Source organism: Micropterus dolomieu, linkage group LG15 (genome assembly GCF_021292245.1).
Source record: "Micropterus dolomieu isolate WLL.071019.BEF.003 ecotype Adirondacks linkage group LG15, ASM2129224v1, whole genome shotgun sequence".
In the NCBI taxonomy this organism is placed as follows: Eukaryota; Metazoa; Chordata; class Actinopteri; order Centrarchiformes; family Centrarchidae; genus Micropterus; species Micropterus dolomieu.
In genome coordinates this window covers 22,195,553-22,211,847 of record NC_060164.1, presented here as the reverse complement: position 1 = coordinate 22,211,847, position 16,295 = coordinate 22,195,553, and positions in this window count along the sequence as shown.

Sequence of the window (16,295 nt, the reverse complement as noted above, 5' to 3'; positions counted from 1 at the left end):
AGTTCAGAGAAATAGTGTGTTCTCGCATCCTTAACCATGTTATTGTAGTTAATTAATAAATCCTTCAGACTGAGGTAATGGACTTGGAGACTGGATTTTTTCCATCTGCGCTCTGCTTTCCTGCATTCCCTTTTTAGGCTGCGAATGCTGTCATTTATCCAGGGTTGCTTACTAGCTTTAGACGTAGGCCTAACCTTTAGAGGAGCAGTAATATTTAGTGACGACAAGCAGATATGATTGAAGTGATCGACCAGATTGTTGGTGTTGGAATCAGACAGGTGTTGGCTTTGGCTCTGAAAGAATGCGCAAAACTTTGAAACACTTTGTTCATTAAAGATGCGAGAACACACGGAGCTTGGTGAGGCGGCATGAGTAACAGGCGAATCGCAGCTAAAAACAATACATCTGTGGTCAGATATGGTCATGTCCACTAATTCCACAGAGGAAATGCTGACACCCAGGGTAAAAACCCATTCCAGTGTATGACCACGGTTATGGGTTTGCCCTTTGACATGTTGTTTGAAGTTAAAAGAAGTGGCCATATTTAAAAAGTCAGTTGCATTAACATTGGTGGGGTCATCAACATGAATATTAAAATCTCCACAAAGAACAATTCTGTCATAATTTAAAACCAGAGTAGATAAAAATTCAGGAAGTTCTGATAATGATAGGTTGCAGCCCTCCAACTTTAAGAGTGAGAACTTCAAAGGATTTAAATTCATGACAGCGTACTTGATGACATTTTAAATTTTTCCTATACACACTCACTAGCCCACCACCACGACCACTGACCCTCGGTTGACTAAAACAATCATATTGAGGTGGACACAGTTCAGCTAGCTGGCTATAGTCATTCATTTGCAACCATGATTCAGTTAAAAACAAAATCTAGATTTGCAGACAAGATAAAATCATTTAAGATAAAAGTCTTACTTGACAGAGATCTCACATTGAAGACAGCCATTTTAAATGAGTTTGTTCTGGGTGCTGGAGTTGGTGCAGTTGTCCTAATCCTTATAAGATTACTATTATTTCTGTGTGGGATGTGCACATTTCGGTTTACTGGTCTATGCGTGATGATGACAGGAATAGAAGTCTTTGGAACAACGCTGGGAGCAGATGGCTTTACATGCAAGCAGGTGGAGACAGTTGTTTGTGGCAGTGAGGCAGAGATCTGTTCAGTGAGCGGTGGTGTGTCCAGGTGTGCTGCATGAATGATTAGTCATTCACGTAAGTCATGTGTGGACCGCACCACATGCTGTATGTGAGCAGCTAACATTTCTGAGTTTGTTTGGGTGAAGTCCGTCTGTCTTAAAAAGAGACATTCTTTGCCAGAAAATATTAAAATTTTCCACGACATCATGACATCATCACAACGTCATTTTCAGTGTCCTCGACAGCAGACCCTGCACCAGAAGACAAACTCTTCTCTTATGTCTCCATGCTGAGACCTCGTTTTCCACAATCGTAAAGCCGGCCAGGAAGTGGGTGAGTCCAGCTTAACTCCATCTCTTCCATGGTCCACTTCATCTCAGCAATCGGGAACATTTCACCTGAGAATCCTCCGCCTCGCAAGAACAGCCGATCCAGCGTTAACCCGCTCCAGTGAGGTCCCGCGTCAAACAGTCTTTATAAACGATTTCTAAATGGACTATAGTCACTCTTTAGAAAACAAGAATCCCATTTACGGAACAGACAATACAACAAACTTTTCAACGCTATCATGTCAGCATGGCATCACTCAGTCGTCCTGAACCTTAGAAGCTACGTTCACACCCGCTAGAGTTTCACCACCCTGCATCTCCCCTTGTCTCAACCTTCAGTGTCATACTCGCAATTCAGACTCATTCCCCAAACAACACCGCATTCTACTAAAGAAACCATATAACTGGGCCTGCTTACACCCGTCTTTTCCAATGACCCTGAACCCTTGCAAGACCCTCATGAACCATTGCAACTCTGGGATCCCATAGTAGAACACGTCAGATCGTCTCCAAGTCAATTCCAGTGGCCTCTCAATTACCGGTGCCACCGCCACTTCCATCAAGCACTCTCTCATCATGCTTTCTCCCATCCATTACCCCGATCAGTACCCTTTTAGCATCCAACGTCATTCCCGAGCACCCGATACGTATCATGCGCCGCTGATCCTCCCAAACATATCATCATCACACTCATTCAGATTTCAAGACCTCAGATCAGCCAATGGTCTCATGTGACTAGAAGCTTTTGGGGGTCCATTGTGCCCGGGTGCTACAGCGGATTTCCCTATCGTAGCTTCCCCACAACACCTCGAATGTCTATTCAGCAACTGCAAGCCTCGTACATCTTTCTGTTTCAGTCAATAAATCACTTAATCATACCTGTTGATTGTGTGGTCCTTACTAGTGAAATCAGGCTTAAAATTGTGTAGTGTGAACTAGGCTAACCTGGTGCCTTTAACTAAATACTAACATCAGCATGCTAACATGCTCACATTGGCAACGCTAATATGCTAAGCAGGTGTAGTGTTTACCATGTTTTTTAGCAGTAAAGACAAGGTACAGCAGAGGCTTATGGGAATATCTTTAGTTTTGTGATGAAACTATTCGAGAAAGTGAAAATTTTACACAATATAGGAGTTGGACAAAAAAACATTTGTCTGTGCCTTGAACAACTGCTGAAAAATAATTCGATTTTATCACTTATTTTATAACAACGCTATTATTTATGACAGTTTGGTCAGATTTAGGCACAAACACGACTTGGTTAGGTATAGGGAAACTTTAGGGATTATTGTTTATTTTTCCCTTTTACATCACAAAGATCCATTTTCCCTCCTGTCAGGAGAAACAGAGGCAGTAATGGAATCTCCAGTGGAATATTTTAAATACATTTTCAACACATCGGGAAAGGAGAAAACTTTGACCTTATACAAATGTATCTGCAGCATGAGTTGAGTGAATTTCATTATCCTTCCTGAAATGGGAAAGAATGGTGGGAAATACATGTTTTAAATGTCTCTCCAACATAACATCAGTGCAAACTTGAAAATTTCAGATGTTACAGAGAGGAAAATTAAGATTATACTAAGGTTGCAGTATGTCTTCTGAGGACAAACAAATTCTATTGGACAAGGAAAGTGTTTCTGATGAAGGGAAATGATGAGGGCTTTAAAACATTCTCTCCTGTGGCTCAGCGGCCATTAACTGTTGGATTTAAGCCATGCATCACAAACAGGAGGTTTAAAAAGGGTCCTGGTTTATGCTGCCTGAGTCATTCTGGATGGATAGAGAAATATGACGTGTCCTCTCTGCGTTCAGTATTGATCTGGTTTGGCCATGACCAGATTAAAAATATCGCCTGGATGCAGTGATGTGTGTTGTTATGAATGTTGTGGAATAATTCATTAAAGCCTGTGTGCACGCGTGTGTGTGTGTGCGTGCGTGTGTGTGTTTGTGTTTTCATGTTTCTTTCAGTCTGCTTGTGTGCACTGTAAGGAATCACTGCTGGTCCTGTTTTTCTGCAGCTGTATCAATTTCCACTGCTGGAGTTTCAAGAAATTCAATGAACATGTAATTCATTTAATTAATCTGGCATAACCCATGTGGCCTAATCCTAAACTATGCTGTAGAATTGATGTTCCAGTAATTTTGCAGTACCTCCACTGCCTCACTTTGGTGACAAGCTATCTGATTCCTCTGATTTGTGGTAATGTTACTGTTGGGCAGTTGCTATAATAAATAAATGTGAGATACTGTATTGGTGGGGGAGCGTGGCTTTATGTGCCATTATGTGGTATTGGGCGCCCTGAGATGACAACAGTCTGGGTGACTGGGTCTCTCTTTTACATTAATTCATTCAGATTTAATCGCAAGCTCTCTGTCACAGCCTCTCTCTCTCTCTCTCTCTCTCTCTCTCTCTCTCTCTCTCTCTCTCTCTCTCTCTTTCTGTCACTAAAAACTAGCCTAAATCACAACCTTATTATTTTTGCAAAGTTAAATCCTTATTTTACTAACAAAGGTCTGTCTCTCTCTCTTTTCACTCTCTCCTCTTGTGTTGTTTATTACTCACTCGTACTCTTAGCTAATTGTGAGCCCAGAGTTGAAACTGGAGCCATTTTTATCTCAGTAAATAATTTATTATCTTACATTATTCAACAAGTATAATAAGTGCAGAATGCTGGTTAAATGAATAATGGAATGGCAATCATTTATAAAACACATTTCTCACTCGGTCTAACTGGCAATAGCTTTCGCATGACTGCAGGGTGTTCAGGCTTCCTTCCAGAGCCATGCCGTGTTGAGCTGTGCTGTGTTAGCTTATGTTACTTTGTGAAGCTATGCAGCTGCTGTCAAACAAACATAGTGACGGACACGCCCCTCTAATTACCTTTTTATCTTCCTTTTTATAACAAAATACATTTTAAAATATTTTGACATTATTTTGACTGCAAAAAGAGTAATGTAATTTCTGCTGGACTTTAATACGTTTCATGTGAACAAAGTCGGGAATCTATGTTTCTATTAATTTCAATTCAGTTCAATTTTATTTATATAGTGCCAGTTCACAACAACAGTTATCTCATTGTGCTTTTCATATAGAGCAGGTCTAGACCGTATTCTTTGTGATATTATTTACAGAGACACAAAAAAATCCCACCATGAGCAAGCACTTGGCGACACAGGCAAGGAAAAACCTCCTTGTAAGAGGCAGAAACCTTGAGCAGAACCATGGCTCAGGATGGGCAGTCATCTGCCTGGACCAGTTTGGGTTGAGAGAGAGAGAGAGAGAGAGAGAATGTGAGAGAGAAAGCGCGAGAGTGGTAGGGGGGAGCAGCCAACTCAATATCCACACAATAAAGACAAGGTAGTAGTGGTACAGACGGAAAATAAATAATGGTACTGATAACTATAGTAATGTTCATGATAATAATAACAACAATAGGACTTGCAATAACAATTGCAGCAAAGGGTGTTGAGCAGGAACATGGTAGCAGCAGGCTACCAAGGTTATAATAAAGAAATTCTAAATAGTGTGGCTTTGAAAAATATGAGGTATGAGAAAAAGCATGTCACCTTTGTTTTTGCCTTATTTTGTCTTCAGAGTGACTGTTCATGAAGTTACTGCAGCAGCAACATATTGCCCACATTGTCCATCTGCGATAGACTGGTGACCTGCTGAGGCTGTTTCCTGTACCAGTTCAAAATAGGATATGTTTTAAGGAATTAGCAGGTTAAGAAAAATTAATGGGCTACATGTTGTATCCAACGAAGGTTTAAATGAAGGGCAACTGGACTCTGTTGAAGATACTGGAAGACGTTTCGTCCCTCATCCGAAGGATGATCCAGTATCTTCAACCAAGTCCAGTTGCCCTTCATTTTAACCTTCGTTGGATAACTATGACCTGGATGACTGAGAATCTTCATAGACATCTTACATGTTGTATGCAAGTAAAAAGTTAACCAGACTGTAATGTTTAAGTAAGACCTTTTACACATGAGCCCAAACAGTGTCTCACTGTGTCGTTGCAGCGCCAGACAGAGTGAGTAATGATGAATAATCCCAGTCATGGCCAGCTCATCATTACTGCAGGTAAAAATTTGATGCTGTTTTCGGTTTTGAGCTACTTGGCCTCTCTCCCTTTACCACTGTGAAAGATGACACAGTGTGTTTGACATTAAGAGAAGTTGGCAGAGAAAGACAAATAGTAGATAATGAACAGCTGTCCAGAGGGAAGGTAGGGGGGGCTGTGGTTCAGGTGAGGTTAAATGTTCAATGTCGAGATTTAAGGTAAGTTACACTCCAGGATGAAGGTAAGTTGGTTATTTTCTGTAGGACACAGTACGATCTACCATGAAATGACTTTCAATACTTCCCATCCCTCAACTTTCCTTCCGCCATAGGTTACTTGCCCTTTTTGTTTCATGCTTTTATTCTGGTAATATTATGACTTAGTGATTCTCTTTCTTTTCCTCTCATCCTTCCTTTGTTCTCTCTTTTCTCCTTATGTTTTCACTCCCTCACTTTCTTTCTTTATGTCTCATTAGCTCTCGTTTCTGCTGCCTAGCACCCACACACACTTCCTCTTTTTGGTTTGCTGTGTTTCTTTCCATCATCCTGTCCTGTTTTTCATTTCATTTTCAAGATCCACTTAATTGACTATTAATCTCCCTTTGTTTCTCTTTAGGTCACCCCTGCCTGATGATACTGCTGGCTTTCTACAGCTCTGCCTTAGCAACTAACAATATACTTATGTACTTAACAATTCCCTTGTTTCGCCCATGCCATCTCCCTTTTCATTATCCTTTCATTCCTTCCCCTTTCCTCTTAAATTGCTCAATCTCTTTTTTCTTTTTGTTAATTCGTCATTCTCCTCATTACTGTCCCTTCCTTAATTCCTCCATCCTTCCCCTCATTTTCCTTTCCCCTTTTCCTATACTTCTACTTCCCTTCATCCTTCTCTCCTTCCAGCGCTTCCACCCCATTTTGCTCTTTTTTGTTCCTCTCATGACTAATTCCTGTGTTCTTGCTGCTTCGTCCTGAATGCTTCCCCCACCTTTTTTTGCTCTTCCAGTTCTCAATTTATCCCACAATCTCCTCTCTCCTTATTCACCATTCCTTCCCTTCCTCCCATTTCCCTTCTTTTCTTGTTTACTCCCTGCTCTATCTCCTCTACCTCATGTCCCCTCAATCCTTCTTTCCCTCTTTTACTTCCATTCATTTCCACCCCCCCCCCCCCCCCCCCCTCTTTTTCATTTAAAAAACTCATTTTGTCCTCTGCTCTCTTCCCATTTTCTTCCCATCTCTTTTGTTCATGTCAAATACAGACACATACAGGCCAGGTTGCTCTCCTTTCACTCACACACACACACACACACACATACATACATACACACATCTTTCTGGCTTTTCCACTCTGTATTTTTCAACCTAATTTTTCCATGTTTTTATGTCTATGTGACTAATTGGGACAACATTTTTTGAAATTGGTCCAGTATTGAACGAGCATGCTGCAGTTGGAAGCAGTGAGACAAGGCTGCAATCCTTGCAGGCAATTGCGCCCATCAAAGCCCGTCTGCTAAAGTGCTTGTTTTCGCCACTGACAGGCTCAGAGTGTTATTACAAGTGTCTGACAACAATATGGAAAGGATCTCCACAGAAATAGACCTTTTTTCAAAAGAGCAAGATGTTATCCAGACTCCTTTAACAAAAATAATTTTACTCAGAAACTTGTCTGTTGTCTGTCACGTTAGTGGACGTACTTTCCCGCAAGGATTACATTGCATGCCTTTCGCTGCTGCCGACTGCTGCATGCTTTCTCAATATTAATCAATTTCAGGTCCAGGTTAAAAAATACCAGTTACCAGTTAAATATCAAAGCTACTCTTTGAGTAATTTTAAAAAGTACTAGAATTTGTATCTGAGATGAGGCATAGGGAAGGCAAAAACAAGTTTAAAATTAATTCATTAAATATTCTTAAAATTGGATCTATACTCCTTTACCCTCATTAAAAAACCTAGACTTTATCAACATGCAAATGCTTTTATTTTAAAAGGTTAACTACTGGACACAAGATGTCTCCTATTTCACAGGAAAGTCCTTCCTCAGTGTTCGTCAAGGTTTCAAGTTTCTACATCATGTGTAAGTTGCATACTGGACCAGTATAAGGCTAGAAGTGATGTCACAAAGTCATACTTGCAGGAAACTCTGCCTGTTTGTAGAAAGTTTTTAGTATCAAGCTCTGCACTTCCATCATTACGCAGAGTGAAGGCCAAACATCCAAGAGAAGCAAAACATATATTTTTGAGTATTAAACTGTAGATTTTCCTTAAATTAATTAATTACAGTTGTGCGCACCAGGGCTTTGTCTTCAGTTTAAAGTGGCCTTCCAAAAAAAAGAGCAACAACATGTAAAGGTGTAAAAACACCCAGAACAAAGCAGTGTGTTGAAACATCGATCTTTATAAGGTAAAATAAATAATTGCATCTGAGTTACAAGTGTGCAGGTTTCCTAGTCTTTCTTTGATGTCTGTCTCACTACAATAAGTGTCCGCTTTCCTTCAGTTCCTTGGTAGAGGTCTTATGTAATACAATGATTTAATCCAATTTCCTGTACTTTCAGTATTGCTTTAACTGTTCTCAAGGTGTTGTGGAGTCTACAGTGTTGCAGAAGTGAGAAGCAGAGAGCAAAGTCTGAACAGGCAGTCAGAGAGATGTTTTACATGTACACACAGTCAGAAGGTAAAAGGTTGAGAGTGGGGGCAAAGTGAAATGGGAAACAGCTTTGTAGTTTTAGAGCATGAATATTCAAATTAGCTTTTTAAGTATTATTGCCAACATACATGCATTCATACAACACCCATTCTACCTGCTTATTCTTCCTCCTCCTCTTTGCCTTTCATCTTCCATCTCAACCTCACCACTATAACTTTCTAGTCCTTTTTTCCCTGTCCTCTTTCTTTAACTCACCTCGTTCCTTATGCCATTTCTATCTGTTCACTGATTTTGCCTTCTTCCTTGTACTTGCTCATGTTCTTGATTGTAATCTTTACTCCTTTTCATTCTCATCATCTTTGCATCTATCTCCCTCTTCTCTTTCTCTCATATTCTTTCTCTCACCTTTCCAATTTAACCCCTCCAAGTCTCCTCATTTGTCCACCTTTTATCTTCTTCTGTCTTTCCATAGACACTACTATAGTTTCCCCTTTGCTATGATTTCTGCAACAATTAGTGTTACATAATGTCTCACGGTCAATTTTCCATCTGACACTGAAGTGGCAGCATTATTTACAGTGTATGTAAGAAATTCGGAATCGTTTCTAACTGACAAGAAAAGAGGGGAAAGGACGTATGTAGGGAAGATGGACTCATTTCAGTAGTAATATGGCAATTATCATCAGTGCTTTGTAAAAAGTGGCTAGCAAGGAAATGACAAAAGAGAAAATAATATGGTAGACAAACAAAGGGATTAAAGGCGTTCTAAACACAAGTAAGGTAATTTCAAAAATCACAGGAAAATGTGCTTGAAAGGGGATTAAACCACAGTCTTTATACTCACAGCTCCACTTCTATTGTCCTCAGCACTGTTAACTCAGAACCTGAAAATTGGGCCCTCTGAATTCCTGCAAAAATCACCTCTGTGAGAGGTCACCAAATGACTGTGCATTTTGCACCCTAAGCTAAATTAGAACAAATGACTCTGGACTGCTGCTTGCTTCTGCACAGTGGACAAAAACATCAGGACCACCTGCTTTTTCTGTAAAAGAGCCAGATTCCATTTAGATTTCATCTGTTTAATCCACTCCACAACTCAAATACAGATAGTTTAGAAGGTGAAACGGAGAACGACAAAACCTCATTGGTTCAGTTAATGCAATGGACTGCAATGTCAGTTAATAAATCATAAATCTGAAACCTGCATTCGATTTTAGGCCACTCTAAACAAACTATTGACATTAACATATGAAGGTGACACAGACTCACATCAGTGTTCATTTAGAGTCGTGTTTCTGGCAACACGTCCTCATGCCCAAACAACAGAATAGGTTGATTGCTAATTACTCCCAAAATGACATATATGACCGTTGGAGTGTACCAGGTCAAGTGATGTTTAAGTAATGTGTGTCCTATACCAGGTGCTATTTTGTACAAATGTGGAACAACTTTGGTATAATTTGATTTAGAATGGAGGTTGCTCATTGTTTCTAAATGGTATAAATTAAAATTGTTGATATTATTATAGTTTTTATTTAAAAGTCCTTGTTAATATGTAATTGGAAACATATTATGTCCTTTATTTTAAAGGAAAGCAGTGAGATTGAACGCAAACCGCAAAGTTGGGGGCTGTAAAACCAAAACAAACAAGTGACAATAAAGCACTCAAAAAGTTGGCTGATATTTTCTTTGGGTTAGTCACATTGGGTGATGGCTTTCACATTACATATAGACATTTGATCCTTTATTAAACAAAATATATTATTACTGCAGCTTAAATGTCAAAGAAAAAATTGTGGAAACAGGGAGGTTATAGCTGCAGGGTAGCTACGTTCTGTAAAGCTAAGCAATATTCTCATAATGAGAGTACATATTTAGTCTAATTCTAAGAAAGTTATGATGTTTTCATGTTGACTTAAAAGCAAAAATGCACACGCAGCCAATGAGAAAAGTTTAAGCTGTTTTTTATATCTTTAATCAGCCTCCATGCTGGACTAATTTCCCCAAATATCTGCTGAAACAAGGAGATTAAAACAAAGCCAGGAAGGATTTGGAGACAATTATTGGTTCGTACAGTTAAATCCAGGTGTGGTGTCACCTCCCGTCGCCTCCTGTCCCATCCTGACTGTGTGAGGAGAGCGGAGGAGAAGAAGAGGAACAGGAGGTGTTAGAGAGGGGACAGCAGTGAGTTGCAGAATCGATCCACGTCAGGTTAAGATGACCTAAAGACAACACCTCTGGGAGAAGCCTTCAACTCGCTCTCTAACTATCTTCCCTTTTTCTATTTCCTGCTGCTTTGCGCTTTTGCTCACTCTGCTGGTGTGTCACTACTTTGTTTCAGTCAAACTCAAGCTTTAGAATTTAATAAAGTGACAAGACAATATTATGAGGACATTGTAAAATATATATAATTTAAGTAACATTCAAACAGTTGTCTATTTTTACGGCTCTATATATGATTGCTATTACAGTATTATGTTTGTTTTAGAAGTCTTTCACTATTTGAAACACTCAGACATCACCTTTTTTCCTACCATTCCTACACAAGACGTTTTACAGTTATGGTCTGTTTGTAACCAGGCCAGTAGTCCAGCGATGATTTTTCCCACAGAAGGAAAGTGGCTTTTGAAGAAAAAAAAAAAATAGACCCATAAACCATAAACACAACACTGACATAATAAACTGATCCAGCACACATGGAGAAACATTAGCATTCATTTGGAGTTGTGTTTCTGGACACCTGATGAATTAAGTTGAATATTCGCTCTACATTTAGCTCCATTTTGGTCTGCTCCTGAAGACAATATCAGCTTCACTGTGTTCACCACCTAGGTGTTATCTTTGTCAGTCTGAATTTTGATGCTAGACAGGTAGCGTACAGTGGGTTTATCAGAGCGTTTTATTTTGCTGAAAATGGATGTCTGCTGCTGGAAAACAGTTTGAAAGTGTTGAGTAAACTGAAAAAGTCAGTCCAACTGTGGTCTCAAAAAACAGCAATTTGACAAAAACAGTTTCAGCTTCATTTTAAAAAGCTTTAAAATACTATTGAAATTGATTGTCATATTTATAATGTGTTGCTGTGCCATTTGTTCAGTAAAGTTTTATTTAGCTGTAAAAGAGATTTTGTGGTTTTCACTCTGGTCAGTTGCTGTGCTGTTTCTTAATTCATGCTGTGGTTTTAACGGTGGATTATAAATAAAGCTTACTTAGGCACTTTCTTTTTCTCCCACACACAAACACATACAAATAGACGTTAAATCACTACTCACCTCACACACATTGGCCAACTCTCTGGCCCATTCCCTAGAGACAGCAAGAGAGAGGAGAGAGTCTTTGGCAGGAAGTGAGATAGATGTGAACCTTTAATCTCTAAAGCCACCTGGAGAAGACAGATGATTGGAGGATTTTTCTATCTGTGTCTCTGTCCTTCAATCTCTGGCTGAATCCCAATCTCCACATTCACAGACTCACAGACTTTGAGGCGCATCCTGGTAAGTATTGGTACTGCGTGCCTGATTCATTTATTGTATTGATGGATTGTGTTGTATTTGCACTGGGATTGTTGATGTTGTGTTTTAAAAGGGAATTTATTATTGTTTTGTTTTGGGAGGTTTGAAGTCTGTTTTTAGTCAGTTATATGTGGTTAGATTTGATATAATTTGGTATCTTATTTATTAAATGTAAGGTTTGGATTTGTTATTAATCTTTTATTGGAATATCCTGCACACTACTGGCACCTGTCCAGGGACTGCAGATGAGAATTAGCTTTCAGCTATGTCTGTTACAATACATATACTGTGCACTGTCCATGTCAAATAAATAAAACATAAGTCGGTGAGGGCTGTCAAATCAGCAAGTGCACGAGGGCTCTCTCGCAGACTTTTTAGCCCTTTATGCACACTTTCTGTAAGTCCACATTTCCACCGACTTTGCCTGAGGGAATTGCCACAGTTCATAGCGTAATGACATGAAACACGGGGGTTACCAGGGGGATGCCCGGATGCCAGAGAAAAATCCTCGCAAAATTGCCCTATAACAGAAGACAGAACAATAAACAAACAAGTATGGAAGGAGCAACCAACCCTGACTTTAACATGGTAAGAAAAAAAAAGGTTTACATGTAAAGATAAACACAAAGCTCACTGATGGTTCATATGGCCAGAACTGTGTGTAGTTTATCCTATGATGGCCTGATGAGGATTGACATATAGATAATTATTGACAATTACATCTTGTCCACTCTGTAGGGCAACAGCACGCAAAACGTATAAATCAGGCAGTTGGTCCCTTAACTGCCTTGGCAGCAAAGAAAGTAAAAACATAAAATAAAAACTCCCAAACCCACAATGGTGTGCATCATGTTTCAGAGCCGTCAGTATAACGTGATAATGTGGCCAAGTGCTGTCCCATTCCTATTTATAGCATTTTGAGCCCTTGCAGCCTCTTGCACTCAGTCACTTAGCAGGTGATGCCAGATACGTCTTTGAGGGTTCAAGGCTTAGGGTTAAGGGAGGGCATTTATATTGGGCCCAGGACTGGGGGAATGAAGAAGGAAAAAAGAAGGAGTAATTATTAGGATTTAGGCTGCATTACCTGAAAGCACAAATATTAACACGACATGTGCTGTTTTATAGAGCAGCCTCCAGGGGAGTCCAGCAGTACAAATATCAACAGTAGCTACAAAGACGTTAAAGGGTCGGCGTTGACAATAGATCATATCTAATATGGAGAAGATAGAATAATCTTGTGAGAAAAAATATATAGAGAAAAGCAATAACAGCTGAGGAGAGAGGTGGAGGGGATGTTTAAGTTCCAGATAGGAGTGCAGTGGAGTGAATAGAGGAGAGAGATTATGATTCAGCAGGTACAGGTGATATGAGCTCTTACTTACTACAGTATTTGATGGAGTTCACATTCAAGTATAATAACTAGAGTATGAGAGTGGGAGTATAATAAGATGTAACATCAGTCATCCTGGGCCTTACAAAATATGTGTGTCTGGTAGGCTGCTAGTAGCACATTAGGAATTTTCTCTACTTTTCATCTGAATGAGATTTAAATTTGGACGTTTGCTAATTTTGAAGTAGTGCGTTCTATGGAAACAATAAAACAACGTGTAACTTGTGTCCTTAATTCGGGGACATAATAACACAAACACATGTACAATAGAGTTACAGAGTTTTAGGGGCCATTTGATCTGAATGTTTTAAAGCCCATCATCAGGTCAAATGTCCAAATATCTGCAAAACTAATGATATTCCCATCGGCCTAAGCTGTTTAGTGCTAATTAGCTAATGCTGGCTAACATGCTAAACTAAGATGGAGAACAAGGTAAACATTATACCTGCTAATCATCGGCATGTTACAGGACCACATGAATGGCTTTAGACTCCATCTTATTTACACACATTTTATGAAAGAACCAGATATTGTTTTAATGTAGTTGCTTATCTTCTGCACTTGTGACTCGTGTCTGTCAAAGCCTTGGAAGTTATCCAACTGCCAGTCACCAAACATTGTCTATGTACAAAATTAACTGTCTTTTACACCCCAGATCCTGGACGCCCATATAACTCATCCAACTTCACATTTCTTTGTAATCCAATCTAAAATGCCATGCAGCAGACTAACAGCAGACTATTCTGGCTTGGAACGGCCCACTCACATGGTGCAGAAACCAAACTGCATCACCAATATTTACTTCCTGAGCTGCACTTCTGTATTTTCAAGACAAACTTCTCTCACTTTGACTTGAGTAGCACGGAACTCCAGCAGCACTGTGTTTACCTCAAAAAAATATTCTTCCACTCTTCACTCCTCCACTCACTACGGCACAAAGCTGAGAAAAGTGACTCACTCTTTTACGTAAAGCCCTGGATGAAGCTGTCATTATGGGGCAATTATTTTGGAGAAAAGTTACTGTAGGAAAGGCGCGGATTCTTTCAACAGCAACTCCCACCTCCTGCTGTCACACAGCTGGGCGGCTGTTCATTCTTCAGCAGGTCTTTGATTGCGGCTCTCCTCTGTATTTTGGGGAAATGGGCTGTAATATTGAGGAAATTATCTTGAGTAAGATGAAATTGAGACACATACAGTGGATAATCACCAATCACTCGGCTGCGCAGCAATCATGTCCACCACATACATGCAAGATCATAAAAATGGCATATTATGGCAAAATAATACCTATTCAATACACAGAGATTTGGGAAACAGGAGGTCAGCAGGGGCCTACAGCTTGTTATGGCCGCAGGCCCCCTAGTGGGTTTATTCCATCTTGAATATACACATAACATAGGATTTTAAAAATATTCATAATACACAGAACAAAAACTCTTAATCAAATTCCTTCATTTAGGACTATTGAATTATTAGCCAATAAATGAAGGGGTACACAGATTATGCAAAAATGTATATACATGAATACACAATCACATATACAAAGAAGACATGCAGTGCTGACTTCTACACATTTTTATCCGTGGTTAAATATTCATAAAATCAGACTGTATGACTATAATTTTTCTCAGCAGATTCCTACCCATCTCCAATGCAATTCATGCTGTGTGAATGATTAACATTCACTTCTTCCCTTATTTTATTACCATCTTTAAACATGATTTATTTCCTCCAGCCTCTCCCTTCACTGATCCCTCTCATACATTCCTCGTGTCTCCCCTCTGTCTTTTCTCTCAACTACTTCACCTTTCTCCTGCATCTTCTCCTCGGCTTCTCCATGTTATAATTATCTTGTTTCATCTCCTCCTGATGTGATAGTAAACATCAAAAGAAAGAAAACTCACCATTTAAAAAGCACCAAAGACGGTTCAATTTTGATGAATTAACATAATCAGATCTAACCAATATAATCAACGTAAAGTGAAGAAACAGAAACAGTAAACGCCACAGAGATACAGAGGTGAAAAGATGTGTGTGTGCGTGTGAAAGGAAATGATAACGAGTAGGAGAAAATTAATGAAGATGGAGGAGGATGAGAAAATGAGCAGAGGACCAAGGTCAGGACTGAGAAGGAGGATATTTGTGATTTTTACTAATATATTATAATATTTTCCCTTAGTCCCTTCTATTATATTCATAATGGATCCAAAAGGTCCACAATAAAGTTTATATCACAGATTAATTCACTGAATTTTATTTGTTACAAAGTAAACCATTTTTTAAAATAGTAACAAATAGTAAAATATATTTTCTGTGCTATAATTGCTGTAGAAATAAAATGTATTATTATTATTATTATTATTATAAAGATTTTATTCTTCTAGCCTTTCAGTGTTTTTGTATGATTATGAGACAAAGCCATACTAGGGAGTATAAGCTGGACAAACTGCACAAAATACTACTATTAGATAGATAGATAGATAGATAGATAGATAGATAGATAGATAGATGGATACTTTATTTATCCTGAGGGAAATTCAAGTATCCAGTAACATACGAAACATACATACATTAAATCTATATTAAAATAAAATTTAACATTTTAATAAAATTAACTTATAACAGTGCAAAACAGTAAACAGTGCAAATGGAAGTAAAGAGTACAGATGGAGGTAGAAATTGTCCTATTGTCTGTTGTCCTCCCTGCCTTGACTAGGAGCTGTTGTACAGTCTGATTGCTAGGGGGACGAAAGAGTTTTTAAATCTGTTGGTGGAGCTGGGCTGGGACAGCAGTCTGCCACTGAACAGCCTCCTCTGCCCGATGAAGTTGGGTTTGTCCAGGGTCCTTCTTTCTGCCACCGCCACCAGAGAGTCCAGCTCTGAGCCAGCTCTCCTCACCACTACAGCATAAAAGAGGGCGCTGGCCAACACAGACTGGTAAAACATCTGCAGCAGTTTTTTGCAGAGGTTGAAGGACCCTATCCTTCCCAGGAAGTACAGACGGCTGCAGCCCCAGATATTGGCCCCTCCATGGACACAGGTTGGAGATGGTTGGAGATACTACTACTACTACTACTACTGATAATAATAATAATAATAATAATAATAATAATAATAATAATAATACCCCGGTACATAAAAATGTGGATTTTTTTTATTTAGAAAAAGTAAATACAAACCCTCTGCATTTTCATATTTT